We start from the raw sequence: 14,953 nt of genomic DNA, 5'->3' as shown, positions 1-14,953 counted from the left end.
TTAAAACATATAAATAGGGAAATAGTCTTTGACAAACTTGAGTTTGCTTGAGGATGTTACATATCACACAAAGATGATCCAGGGAATGTGGTATATTTAGATTTTCATGAAGTTAGTAAATAAAATTAGAGCATGGGGTTGAGGGGAATATGCTAATATAGATTGAGAACTAGTTAAGCGACAGAAAGTATGGAATAGGAATAAATGGAACATTCTCAGGATAGCAGACTTAGAAATCCTACAATGTGGAAGCAGGCCATCTGGCCCAGAGTCCACAGCAACCCTCCAAAGAACATCCCAACCAGACCCATGCTCCTACCCTATCCCTGAATTTTCCATGGCTAATCCCCCTAGCCTGCACAACCCTGAACGTTATGGGCAACTTGGCATGGCCAATCCATTTAACCCACACATCTTTGGACATGAACATAGAACAGTACAGGCCCTTCGGCCCATAATGTTGTGCCGAACTTTTACCCTAATCCTAAGGTCCATCTCACCTCCACCCCTACCTTACACTATCATCCGTACCAGGCTTTTGAATAGGTGGAGCATAACTTCACGGCTCTCGAACTCAGTCCTTCTATTCATGAAAGCTAACACACCATACACCTTCTTAACTCTATCCACCTGGGTGGCAGCTTTCAGGGAACGGTGAACATAAACCCCAAGATCCCTCTGCTCCTCTACACAGCCAAGAATCTTTCCCTTAACCCTGTATTCTGCTTTCAAATTTGTCCTTCCAAAATGAATCCCCTCACACTGCCATCTGCCTCTTCTCAGCCCAGCTCTCCAACCTATCAATGTCCCTTTGTAACCTGGAACTGCCCTCCGCACCATCCACAACTCAATCCACTTTTGTATCATCCACAACCTTACTAATAACCCTTCAACTCCTTCCTCCAAATCATTTCCAAAAATCACAAATAGAAGGGGACCCAGAACAGATCCTTGTGGTACACCACTCATAACTGAGCACCATGTTGAATATTTTCCGTCCACTACCACCCTTTGTCTTCTCAGGGTCAGCCAATTCGGAATCCAATCTGCCACATTCCCCTCTACCCTATGCCTCCTTACCTCTGCATGAGCCTACCATGGGAAACCTTATCAAATGCCTTACTTAAATCCATGTAAACCACATCCGCTGCTCTACCTTCATCCACTTGTTTGGGGAAAATCAGAGCAGCTGCAGGAAACGCATGCAGACATGGGGAGAATGTGTAAACTCCACACAGACAGTTGCCAGGGGCTGGAATCAAACCTGAATCCCTGATACTGTAAGGCAGCAATGCTAACCAATGAGCCACAGTGCCATACTTGTACCAATAAGGTGCCTCAAGAATCAAGGCTAGGTGCTCAGCTACTCACGATCAATTGCAACAATTTGGATGTGGCAACTAATTGAAGTATTTTCAAATTTACTGATGTCACCATATTAAGTGGGAAGCAACATATAAGGATATAATCAAGAAATCTGGGGCATTCTAAGCAAACGGGCTTGGACATAGCTAACTTATTCATTTTAATAGAGAAAAATAATAAAAAAAAACTTTTTTTTAAAACCATGAAAGGAAATCAAAGTATCTAAAGGGGCCTGAATGTACTATTTTGAGAATCACTTGAAGTTAGGATACAAGTGCAGCAAACAAATAGGAAGGTAAAAGCCATATTGGTCTTCATCTCAAGGGGATTTGCGTATAGGAGTAGAGATTTCTTGCTCACTTGGAATATTTTGTATAGCTTAGAGTCCCCTGATCTGAGCAAGCACGTATGTGCCATAGAGGGATTGTAATTAGGCTGACTAGATTAATAACAGTGATGGCAGGATTGTGTTATGGGGAGACTGGATCTGTGTTCCACAGTGTTTAGAAGAATGAGGGTTGGCCTCATTGAAACATACAAAATTATCACAGGGCATTCTTTACAGGGTGAATGTAGTTAAGATGCTTCTCCTGGCTGGGGAGTCCAAAACCAATCAACAACCTCAGGATAAGGGATAAGACATTTCAGACCGAGAGAAAAGGGAATTTCCTCATTCAAATGATGGTGAATCTTGGGAATTCTCTATTCTCAGAGTATTGTGATAGCTCATCCATCAAGTATGTTCAACACAAAAATCACTAGATTTGAGGACTAACAACATCAAGGCACATGGAGATAATTCAGGGGGAGTGGCAATGACGTAGATTATTATTCATAATGTAATTTAATGGTGGGCAAAATTCAACAAGCAGAACAGCCTACTCCTGTTCCCATATGGTCATATACAGTTACAATGGGGTGGAAACCAGAAAGATGCCGACTCTTGTGGGGAAACTACATTTCGGGGTCAAGTTTAAAAATAAACAGCCAGGCCCTACCATCACTGGTGTGCCCTTGCTGCAGGAATTTTTTTTTCCCCAACAACTTACTAAGACTTCTTCAAAGCATAAAAAACCTACCATCTAAAAGAACAAGTATAAGCCACACAATTAAATACGGTGTTTTTCTTTAAGTAAGACATCCTCTTGACTTGGGTGTAAGGTTGCCATTCCATTATCATTGAGTTAAATCGCTTCCAGAAATGTCAACATCCCGAATAGTTAAAGTGCAAGCTTTTACATAATAAAAATCAGTCAATCTATCTACAGAAAATATCAGATGACACAATATACAGCGCTTTCAGAGACAGAATTCACATAGTCCAAAAAAGTATAGCAGCATATGCTTCCTGATTTCAGTCCTGAATGGTTCAGCTCTAATTTCATAATAAACCCTTGTAGTGAATGTCCCCACTAAAGAAAATTGCTTCAGTGTATGTGCGTGAACAAATCTGTGTTGATCGAAACAAAGTAATCACTCAACTTTCTATAACGAAAAGTGAATATCAATTAAGTTTATTCAGCTTGTCAAGTTTAACCAATTAAACCCCCTTTCATAGTGAATTTGCATTTTAACTGTTCCGAGGCCAATATATCTTTCAACATACACTGAATGCACTACATCGGGAGTCCTGATGAATCACTGCTCACCTAAATCATTACATTCTCCATTATATTCCAGCAGGATAAGATAGTGCCTAATATTTCATTAACCTTTTTGTCATTATTTGGTACCTATGGATTTAAAATTTAGTTAAGAGAGTGTAAAGAATGATCAATAGGAAGTGGAAAATTATAGGTGTAGAGAAGAATTTAATTTTTGTGCATTGCAAGGCTGACAACGGGTCAATGATTTCAATGAATGTGACCAAGATCTTTTCAAAAAATATCATGCCCTCTTAAAATTCTGGGCATAAACCCAATAATCCAATTGGATTAGAGACTCAGTCCATAACTTTTGCTTAGAACAGTGATGAACAGTGCAAGAGTAGTAAAGGAAGGAAAACAGAAACTGCTGGAAAAGCTCAGCAGGTCTGAAAGCATCTGGGGAGAGAAAGAGTTAACATTTAAAGTCGAGTGACCCTTCGTCAGAACTTGGTAGTAAAGCACTGATAAACTGGCAATTTGAGGACATGAGTTAAGAATACAAGGCGTATAAAAACATAGCAGCGTAAGTGTCATATTTCCACACTGCTACCACTGCAGAAAGCAAGACTAGTAATTGTTTTTTTAAATTAGAAAGGGTAAACAAAAGGCCTACTATAAGGCTAAGGATGAAAGGAAAAGAAATCAAGAGCCAAGAACGTGATGCCAAGCTTTGTGAAAGAAAGCGGAGGTAATGAACTCCATATTACTAAATGCACAGGAAAGAAGGTTAATTTTCTGTGCTGTGCCTTGGTTTTTAAATCATATTTGGAAGCATATTTGCTGTCTGATGAATAAACTAAGAAAGTTCATAGGAGCACTAATGATTGCTAATGAAACTAGCAGATTTGAGAATATGCAGTGTGAGAAAAGAACATGCAAAAAAAGAGAAAAATAATAGTGACTCCATGAGCCAATGAAAATAGAGAAGAAACTGAGAGTACAGCCTGAGCAGGAAGCTGAATTATAACATACTCTAGATGTACACAATACCAGACTGCAGAGAGTCTGGAGATGTTCATGGCAACATCTCAGTTTCCAGGTGAGCAATGAACTAGTGAAGCTATGCTGGGGAGGTGGATCAGGCTTGAATGCCCAAGAAACACAGAAAATAGGAGCAGGAGTAAGCCATTCAATGTGATCATGACTAATCATCCAATTCAGTACCCTGTTCCCACTTTCTCCACATGCCTTTTAATCCCTTTAGCTCTAAAACTTGTAAATAGTTCCTTCTTGAGAACATTCAATCTTTTTTCAAAGAATTCCATAGGCTTATCACTGAAGAAATTTCTCCTCTCTATTTCTAGTTCTATTAGAATTTTATAGGTTTCTATGAGATCCTCCCTCATGCATTTTCATCAGAGTACTTATTATTTTTATCTCTTCATTTTTCTAACTTTTCTCCCCCCCAAACAACCTTAAATGGCACCATTAGTGGCAACTTGTCAACTTTTCACTGTACACATTTGAGCGCATGTGACAATAAAGCTAATTTAAATTCAAATTCAAATTCAAGAGTCAACAACATTGCTACAGGCCTGGAGTCACATGCAGTCCAGACCAGGTAACAATAACAGTTCAGTCCCTAAAGGGCATTAGGAAACCAGATGAGTTTTCCTGACTATCAACAATGGTTTCATTAACAATCCAGCAACTATACGACTAGGCCTTATCAAAACTTTATCAAAAGTCCAAATAAACCACATCCACTGGCTCAACATGAGATGCTCAAAAAATTTCAGTGGATTTGTCAAGCATAATTTCCTTTTGGTAAATACATGCTGACTTTGTCTGATCCTATCACTGCTTTCATGGTGCTCTGTTATTAAATATTTTATAATGGATCCTAGCATTTGCACACAATCAACTCAGGGCTAACTGGTCTATAATTTCCTGCTTTCTCTCGACTTCCTTTCTCAAATAGCGAGGGTGACACTAGCTACCATCCAATCCAAAAGAACCATTCCTGAATCTGTAGAATCTTGAAAGATGAATACTAATGCATGTATTATTTCTTGGGCCACTTTAAGTACTCCAGGATATAGATTTCTCTGACCCTAGGGATTTATTGGCCTTTGATCCCATTAATTTCCCCTAACATCATTGCCAGGCGAACACCAATTTCCTTCAGTCCCACCCTCTCACTAGACCCTGTGTTACCAAACATTTTAGAGATATTATGTTATTTGTGTTCTCATTTATGAAGTATGTATTTATTTAGTCTGCCATCTCTTTGTTCCCCTATAATGGGCCTAAATTTGTCTTTGTTAATCTTTTTCTTTTCACATACCTATAGGAGCTTTTACAGTACGTGTCCCCTGCAAGCTTACTTTTGCTCTTTATTTTCCCTTTCTTAGCCTGTCACTTTGTCCTCCTTTATTGAATTCTAAACTGCTCAACCCTCATGTCTGCCGCTTTTACGACTAACTTATATGCCCCCTGCTTGGATCTAGGCCACGTTCCCAGATTTATTTTTATGCTGGACTGGAATGAAAAATTTTGCAGATCATCCTTGTGCTTTTTAAATATTTGTCATTTAAAGATGTAACTAGTAGAGATTACACTAATGTGATCTAACAGTTACTTCAATCATTTTAGATGGCTTAGAGGTGAGCTCAATACAACCACAGTGTGAAAAGCAAGAATTATCTTTTTCAGAATGACTGAATGAACACAAATAAACTTCAAAGAAGAACCATTTGAATGGGAAATAGATTAAAGAAATGGCAAAAAGGAAATGCTCAAGAACTTGTGTTTGGTTTAATGAACTTTGATGGGGTTCATCTGGATGTCAGAGATGACTTTTTTAAAAAATGCATTTTTCCAGGATTTCTGTGCTATATAATAAAGCATCAAAGTTTAATGGTCCAGATAATTAACAATCCATTCAAACAGCATTTGAGATTCTTCATTTCTACAATTATTGAGTTTAGAATTGGAGGAAAAATCTAATTAAAAGGATCAGTTTTTTTAAAAAAAAGAAATAGCTGTAAAGGCGGTTAGATTCGATACTGCCTGGAAAAGGACTATACTAAGAACAAAAATTGTCCTTGAGAAAACAGCATAAGTCAGAACCAGAGTAGTTAGATTATAATGAAGTTTCTATATTTTCACACGTTTAAAAAGTATAAACAGATTGGCCAAATTTATTTCAAACCTATGCATCATATATCATGCACAGAATACATACATGGCTGAATTAAGGCATAGGATCGAGATACAATAGAAGGCAAGCATGACGCAAGTCATCCTTTTCTGCTAAGTGGATTGTCATTGGTTTACCAGCACAAATAGAAAGATGAAAACAGCTATTACAGCAAAAAAAAGCACCAAAAAAATTCTCTAAAGACTTTCAGGAGATCATACATTGCTTAAATGTAATTCAATCTGATTTGATTTATTCACTGGCATGTGTATTTTGTTAGAATGTACAGTGAAAAGTATTGGAGAGTCACTCTCCAGTGCCATCTTAAAAACACAAAAATAAATAAAATATTGAATTTCTTTTATGTTTCTACCTGTATAAAGAAAAAGGTGTTCAACTTTATTATCATTCTTGTTCATTCATTTTATTAATTCATGGGTCTGGATGTCACTGGGAAGTTCAGGAGTTTTTGCCTATCCTTGATTGCCAGACCCATCAAAACAATAGGAGCAAAAGTAGGCCATTCAACCCCTCAAGGTTGCTCCATCATTTAATATGATCATGATTAATCATCAACTACAATACCTTAATCCCTCCCTTTCTCCCATTTTCCCTTGATCCTTTGAACCACAAGGCCTATCTCTCCCCCTCAATCACGCTCTGTGGTAGTGAATTCCACAGGCTCACCAATCTCTGGGTGGAGAAATTTCTCATCTCAGTCTTAAAAGATTTTCCCCTTATCCTTAAATTATGACCCTCTATTCTTGTACACTAATCCTTTCACTATGAAGCCCAACATAAGTTTGCCTATTTACTGGCTGCTGCACTTGCCTGTTTACTTTCAGTGATTGCTGCATAAATTATCACTTTCCTATCTGGACTCCCTACCATCAGGAACATCTTTTGTGCATCTAACCTGTCTTGCCATGTTAGAATTCTAGGTTTATATGTGATAACCCCCTATTCTTCTGAATTCCAGTGAATACAATCCTAACTGACTCAATATCTCCTCGTACATCAGTCCCATCATTCCAGGAATCGATTTGGTAAACCTTTGTAGCAATCCTTTCTAAGGACAACCTTCCTAAGAACATCCTTCATCAGATATGAGACTAAACCATGCACAATATTCCAAGAATAGCATCAACAATGCACTGTATAGTTACAGCAAGACATCTTTGTTCAGCGTTTGAATCCTCTCACGATGAAGCCCAACATTACTTTGCCTTTTTACTGCCCGCTGCACTTGTGTGTTTACTTTCAGCGACTGCTGCGTGAAGACGTCCAGGTCTTGTTGAACATTCCCTTCTTTCAATTTACAGCCAATTTATACACATTATTCTGCATCTGCCATGCATATGCCCATTCACTCAGCCTCACCAAATCACACTGCAACATCTTCCTCACAGCTCATCCTTTCACTCAGCTTTGTGTCTTCTGCAAATTTGAGATATATTATTACATTCAGCTCCCTCACCTAAATCATGAACATTTATTGTGAACAGCTGTCGTCCTAATGTCAATCCCTGCAGTACCCCACTAGTGTTTGCCTGCCTTTCCGAAAAAGACTGATTTATTCCTCATCTTTGTTTACCTTCTGCTGACAAATTTTCTATCCATCTCAATATATTACCGTCAATCTTATGTACTTAATTTTAGACAGCAATCTCTTAATTGGGATTTTGTCAAAAGCATTTTGAAAGTCCAAATGAACCACATTCACTGGCTCCAACAGTGTCTCTACTAATACCGATTTGCTTCAGTTCCTCCTTTGTGAAGACAGAAGAGGAGCATGAATTTAGTTTGCTGGCCATTTTTTCCCTACGCATCATACATTTTCCAATCTTTATCACTTTATATATCGGTAGAAACTTTAACAGTCAGTTCTCATGTTCCCTGAATGCTTACTCTCATTCTCTATTTTCCCTATCTTCATTAAGACCTTAATCTTTCCCTGCTGCCTTCTAAACTGTTCCAATCCTCATGTCTATTGCTTTTTATTTTGCCAATTTGTATGCTTCTTTTTTGCATGAAAAACCATCACCTCTGACTTCCCTCATTAGCCATGGTTTGATCACTGTTCTCTTTGCACTCATGCCAAATAGGAATAAACAAGTTTTGTAGTTCATCCATTCACTCTGAACATTTGCTATTGGATATCCACTGTTATTCCTTTCAGTAACATTTCCCAATCTGTCAGAGCCAACTCATTCCTCATACAATTATAGTTTCGGTATTACGATTAAGGCCCCCAATCTCAGAACCAACTACTTCATTTTCCATTTTGATGAAAAATTCTACGATATTATGGTCACTCATCCCCAAGGGGTCTCTCTACTACACTGTCAACTATTGTGTAATACCCAGTCTAAGATATCCTGTTCCGTAGTTGGCTCCTCAACATATTAGTCCAGAAACGATTGTTTTTATTCATACATGGCATGTGGATATCACCGACAAGATCAGCAGTTACTACCAATCCATGACTGCCCTGGAAAGAAGACAGTGCGAAGCCTTCTTGAACCCTGCAGTCACTGGGGCATAGGATACCCACATTACTGACACAGATAGTTCCAGGACTTTGAAACCATGACAGTGAAGGACCAATGTCATACCTCCAACTCAAGATGGTGTGTGACCTGGAGGGGCATTTGCAGGTAGTTACATTCCTATGCATCTACTGTTGTGTCTTTCTGGGTGGCATGGGTTTGGAAGCTGGTGTCAGAGGAGCAATTTTTTTTTGCACTCTCACCACTTAAAAAGGTTCAAATGGTACTGTACAACATTTTAAAATAAGAGAGTAAAAAAAAAGCCCCTTTGCAAAGTTACCAGGTAGTTAGATATTGATTATATGTGATGAATGATATAAGTATACTTTCCCAGTCTTCCCAAAAATATTGATCTCTTATAGTGGCATTGCTCCACAGCACCAATGACTTTGTGGCATTTTGGCTAATAATTTTTTGTGAACGTAAGACAGTAAGTTCTTGTGCAAGAACATAAACTAGGACAAACCTGCTCTAACATTCACTATATAGATGGCTGATCTTCTACCACTTTCCTGCCTGATCCCTCTATCTTTTGTTCCTTGAGATCAAAAATCTCTTAGCCTTGAATATCCTCAACACTGGAGCACTGTCAACTCTTGTGAAGAGAATTCCTAAGATTCACAACATCTCAGTCCTAAATAATCAACCTTTTATCCTGAAATTGTGCTCCATATCAGTTTTCCCAGCCAGAAAAAACAAATCCTCAATGTCTACCCTGTTACATTTGTCTAGAATCTAGTATGTTTCAGGAGATCCCGTCTCTTTCTTCTAAACATTGGAGATTACAGAGACTCCCTTTCATTATAGGAAAGCCCTGTCACCCCAGGAACTGACTTAGTGAACCTTTGCTGTAATGCTGCCAAGACAAAGATATCCTTCCTTGAAGCGTGAAGTCAAACCACATGCAGCAGACACCAGGTATTGCAGTATTCCAGCACTCTAAGCAAAAGCCAGTACAACTGTAGCAAGATTTCCTTACATTTGTAATCCAACTCCTTTGCAATTAAAACCAACATGTCATATACTTGCCACTGTTTGCTCCAAACAATAAATCAGAAATTTTACATCTTTTCAAAAATAATTTGCACCCTTACTACCAAAAGGGATAATCATACAGTTCCCACATTATACCCCATCTGTCATCCTTTTACCCACTTACCCAGCCTATCGATATTTCTTGACAATCTCTTGGAAAGATTTCTCAACACTTTCAAAGTGGTGAGGGCTTTGGGGAGGAGCAGAAAATTTTTAAAAAAAGCATTAAGATCATTTGTCAATATTGTCTCACCATTTCCGTGGTGAGCTTGGGCTAATGCTAGCAGCTCATGGGTCTGCACCAGAAAACCAACTAAGGTTGCTGAGGGTGCATTGACCACCAATGTTGTGTTAATGTTTATTAGCAGAAAACAGCAAAGTTTATCTATTTTTATGTCAGAGATTCATCATTGAATGAGGGCTTCCCAGGAACTGAAATATTGGAATTGATGCAGCAGCTGCTACTCCACTGATAAAGATGGTCCGTCTAGGGCATCCTAGTTGCTCATGTTTTGCCCTCAGCAGCACTTTCACGCTGACACAATGACTGTACAATCAACACAGACAGCCTAATAACAGGTCTCTCCCTGTAAAATTCATGCCAAAAGGCATGCTGCAGCATGAAAAAGGTCCAACTTCATGATAATTTTCAAGTCAAGAAGATTTGATCCCCCATGTCACCCTCACAGCTTCCAATCCAAAATACCTTGGATGCTGGAGATTTGAAATAGAAACAAATTGCTGGAAAAACTCAACAGGTCTAGCAGCATCTGTGGAAAGAGAAACAGAACGAAGATTCTGAGTCCAATATGACTTCTTCAGAAGATTTTTGTGTTCGCCCGATGTTGGTTTCTAAAACATTCCTCTGTGGACTACTGGAACATTAACTAGGTCTTCCAAACCTTGGCACAACACAGAAAACCAAATTTTGGTTGCAGACAATAGTACCTATTCCTCTTTGATATTTCCTATCTTTACCCTATACCCCTTATAATTTCCCCTATTTGAATGGCCTCTGATACTGTGGAGCTCAGGTCATTTTGCCCACTCAACCTACACTACTTGTGCTTATCCACAACTGCAAGTATCACACACCTTTGGTCAGTCATACTAATTATACTACAGTTTGGTTGCCTACCTAGAAGCAAAGTTTGGAAGATTGATTATACTTGGAGTGTAAGAGGGAGAACTTAGTTGCAGTAGCCCACATAAAAACCAATACTAGTGATCGAACTATGAATTATGTTGTGCTAAGGCTCTGCAGCTTATCTGACCATAGAGATATGGTTCTCGGACAAAGTTAATTAAAAGCAATCAGGTTCAATTTTATCCAGCCAAATAAGGCTGAAGGTGACTGTAGGCTTCCAACTTACTTTCTGAATGAGAGCAACTAACTCAGCACATGCTGGTGCTCAAACTTGGAGCCTGATGAACTGTAACATTTAGTACATTGGATGTGCCTTTATATGAATATAACTTCAATGCTCTTGGTAACCATGTAGTAAAAGACCAAAAATGTCTAAAACAAAAAGACACAAGTCTCCTAGCAAGCTAGTGCCAACATGATGTTTTGAAAAGAAATATTGGTTTCCATACTGCACAATAAATCTCCCTTTATAATTAGGTTTGGCTTAAACTGCAGAGACTTTTCAAAAAATCTTCATTCTCAAATTGCAAGATGCTGAAAATTGGATGTCTGTTTCTGAAGACAAACTAAGCATGGAATTTAGAACATACTTTCCTCCTGCCAAGACCCCAACCTAGTAACCCAAAAAGTCCCACAGATGCCTGAGAAAATGACTAGCATACTCGGAGTCTCCACTCACAAACTTTAAAATCTCCCACTTCGATGATAAAACCCAAGGGCGTTAATTTCAAGAAACAAAGTTCGTACACAAGATTTTTTTTAAAAATTCTCTCAAAAGAGAGAGAATGACCACATTAATTTTAAGAAATTTGAGAATAAATTTTTCAATTAGGCTTCTAACTCATTTCTCAAAACATTTAACCAATGCAGCACGTCAAATCTATATTGCAAATTATCCACACAAGAAAGAACACTTTTCTCTCTGATGTAGAGATACAAATATGAGGCAAAGGAAAGACACAGAAAAGGGGAAAATTAAGTGACTCATTTCAAAGCTGCTTCACAAATTACAAGTCCATGGCAAGCTATAAAATGCATGCATTTTTAGCAAAGTTAAGGGATATGTCAATTCTACAAGTAATTTTTTCATGACACTCTAAATTCAGTTGTGAAGCATCTACTAGCATTAAAGTATTCTGTCTTCAATAATCTCAACTTGTTCAGCCATATATGAAAACTGGGTGCTTTCAGAAGCTCAGCTGATTTTGTTATGCTTTCTTTCGTGCTATTAAAAGGTCTTCCTGTTAGCATATAAATGTGTCAAGGTTATTGGAGGTTTGTCGTTTGAAACAGGATTTCTTACAACCTTTGTTGCAGATTAAACAAAAACATGATGGAGTATAATATGTCTCAGTGGAGTAGTGCTCTGGATATCAATCAAGCCCCACTATTCCCAGAGTATGACAGAAGTTAAAGATTTTAAAGAGAATGCCAAATTCCCTAATTTACTAGTCTTTTGGGCCTAGGTTGACAGAAAGCACAAACCAGCTTTCTGTGTTTGTCAAGAATTAATACTTCTTATAATAGACTCCAGCTACATGTAAACAATCAGGAAAGTTGGTAGCAACTCTATTTAAAATTCCAACATCTCAAATTGTTCTTGACACACACACAAAAAATAAATAAACGTGGACAGGGGGGAGTATTAGGAATGCAGTTCACTGGCTCTCTTTCATAGGATCTGCCAAGATGATTCTTGTGCTGATCAGAATGCTGCTTTCTCGGTCTTCAGTCTCCAGATCCTTTTTCTGGTTTGCAGAAGGCACAGGATAGCTGACTGGTTCACGTTTATTAAAAGTCCTTGACTTATTAAAAATTACAGCTTACAGCAACTATTGAAGGAAGAATAAATTACTTTTCTATAGGCTTCAAGTAGCATTTACTTCAGAGAACAGAAAGGGTTTCCTAAGCTACTGGAGGTCTGATGGCTTCTCACTATCGTGTTCACAGTCCCATGCTAGCTACCTGAGAACCAATCATATTTTGGCAGGTAGAGGTGTCTGTGATTGGTAATGGTCACTAGTTGACACAGCAATCAGGTAACTGATGTCAACTGAATTTGCATACATCTGTGGCTTCAGATGTACTACAGATTGAACCAGCAGCTGTGTAAATGGTTCCTCTAACAAGTGTCAGGACACTTGCTTTCGAAAACATGTAGCAATCCTTCATTTTTCAAAGAGTTCTTTTCCCATTCCATTGGCAACGCAAAAGTGCAGGAAAATAATTCGACCATCTTTACGATTGAGCCAAACACATCTACAAAATAACTTGAACAACAGCACACAACTAAAACTCCCCATGTTAAAGCTATGAATTGTGGATTACTACAAGATGGAATCCCATCTTTAAACAAGGCATCAAGATGGACCCAGATAAAAAGTGCTCTCTAATCAATCTGTTCAGACTTGCTACTGCTCACTTCCTGTGCAGGTGGGACTTTAAATTGGGCCTCTTGGTCAGATGGCAGGGACACTGACCAAGAGGCCCAATCTCACCACAAATGTTTGCTTATTAGCTTCACATCCACAGTTAAGAATATGCTTCACAGAATTAACATTTCAGTAGATTCCTTCGGTAGAGAAGCATTTACTGGAAATACCTAATATGATGTTGTGAATGAGTCAGGAAGGATGAATAGATTCCAGACAATGGGGTGAGAGTGACTGCCCTTGACATCATAGCAGCAACTGACAGAATAGGGCATCAAGAAACAGCAGCACAACTGAACTCAACAGCAATCAAGGGAAAATCTCTCACCTGGTTAGAGTCATACTTAGCACAAAGCAATATAGCTATGGTTGTTGGAGGTCAGTTATCTGAGTCCAAAGACATAGCAGGAGTGCCTCAGTGGAACTTAGGTCCACCACCTTGAGCTGCTTCAATAAACATTCCCTCTATCATTAGGTCAGAAATAGAGTTGTTCACTGATTACTGCACAATGTTCAGCACCATTTTAAACTTCTCAGATATTGAAGCATTCTAAGAGCAAGTCAGAGGTTGGGACATCTGCAACAAGTTGCTCACTCCTGACTCACCAAAGCCTGTCCACCACCTACAACACAAAAGTCAGAGGGGTATGATGGAATACTCTCACTTGCCTGCACGACTGCAGCTCCAAAATTCAAGAAGTTTGAGACCATCCAGGAGAAAGCAATCCACTTAGCTGAATCAGCTACCACTTTAAACATTCACTCACTCTGTGTACACTGTATAAAAGCTGCACTACAACAACTCACCAAGGCTCCTTTGACACCTTCCAAACCCACAATTTCTAACATCTAGGAGGGCAAGGATAGCAACTGCGAATAAAGACAGACCACATGCCAAAATATAGGGAACTATGCAATCATTCCTTCAGTCATTGAGTTAAAATCCTTCCTAACATCATGGTGGATGTACCTACATCTAATGGGCTTCAACAGTTCAAGGCAGCAGTTCATCACCAACACTTCAATGGCCATGACGGTTGGGCAATAAATATTGGCCCTGCCAGCCCATAACCTATGAACAAATAATTAAAAATATTACAATCATACTTACACCTCCATTCAAGACTTTACAACTGGTACCCAAATTCATTTTGCTTTAAAGTACTACACTAAAACACATTGCTATCAACTACAACAAGCTGTTAGATTTTACTTGATTCCAAAGGAACTGCCTTACATAAGTTACTAATTAGCAGTGTATGTGTGCAATGAAACCCAGATGTACATACCAATAAGAATGTTTTAATTTTCAAGTCTTCTGAATGTGAACACGTGCAAGTCTTAAAAGGCACAACATAAAACACTCGCAATATGAAAGCTAAACAATAAAGGCTTATAAACACACTTCATGTATGTCATTTTTAGTGACATCTGTAGTTCATCAATGGCAAACAGTACAAGTGATACTCAACAGTGTAGATATTGCACTGCCCCATCAAAATTTTGCAAGCAGTGTGTGGAGGGCACTAATGAAGGGGAAAACATTTGTATTTGTTCAGTGTTCTTCATTACTTCAGGATATCCTAAAACAATTTACAACAAAAGAGGAGCTTCTGGATTATACTATTGCAATTATG

General features: G+C 38.6%; 1 protein-coding gene across 1 annotated transcript in view; it reads right to left on the bottom strand.

Annotated features, from left to right (window-relative positions):
- Positions 1 to 14,953, bottom strand: part of rad51 (RAD51 recombinase) — a 76,792-nt gene that overhangs the window by 15,537 nt on the left and 46,302 nt on the right. The gene's annotated exons all lie outside the window — the stretch shown is intronic.

The sequence above is a fragment of the Stegostoma tigrinum genome, chromosome 10, assembly GCF_030684315.1.
Source record: "Stegostoma tigrinum isolate sSteTig4 chromosome 10, sSteTig4.hap1, whole genome shotgun sequence".
In the NCBI taxonomy this organism is placed as follows: Eukaryota; Metazoa; Chordata; class Chondrichthyes; order Orectolobiformes; family Stegostomatidae; genus Stegostoma; species Stegostoma tigrinum.
The sequence above is the reverse complement of the archived record's forward strand: the minus strand, read 5'-3'. Positions and strand labels throughout refer to the sequence as shown.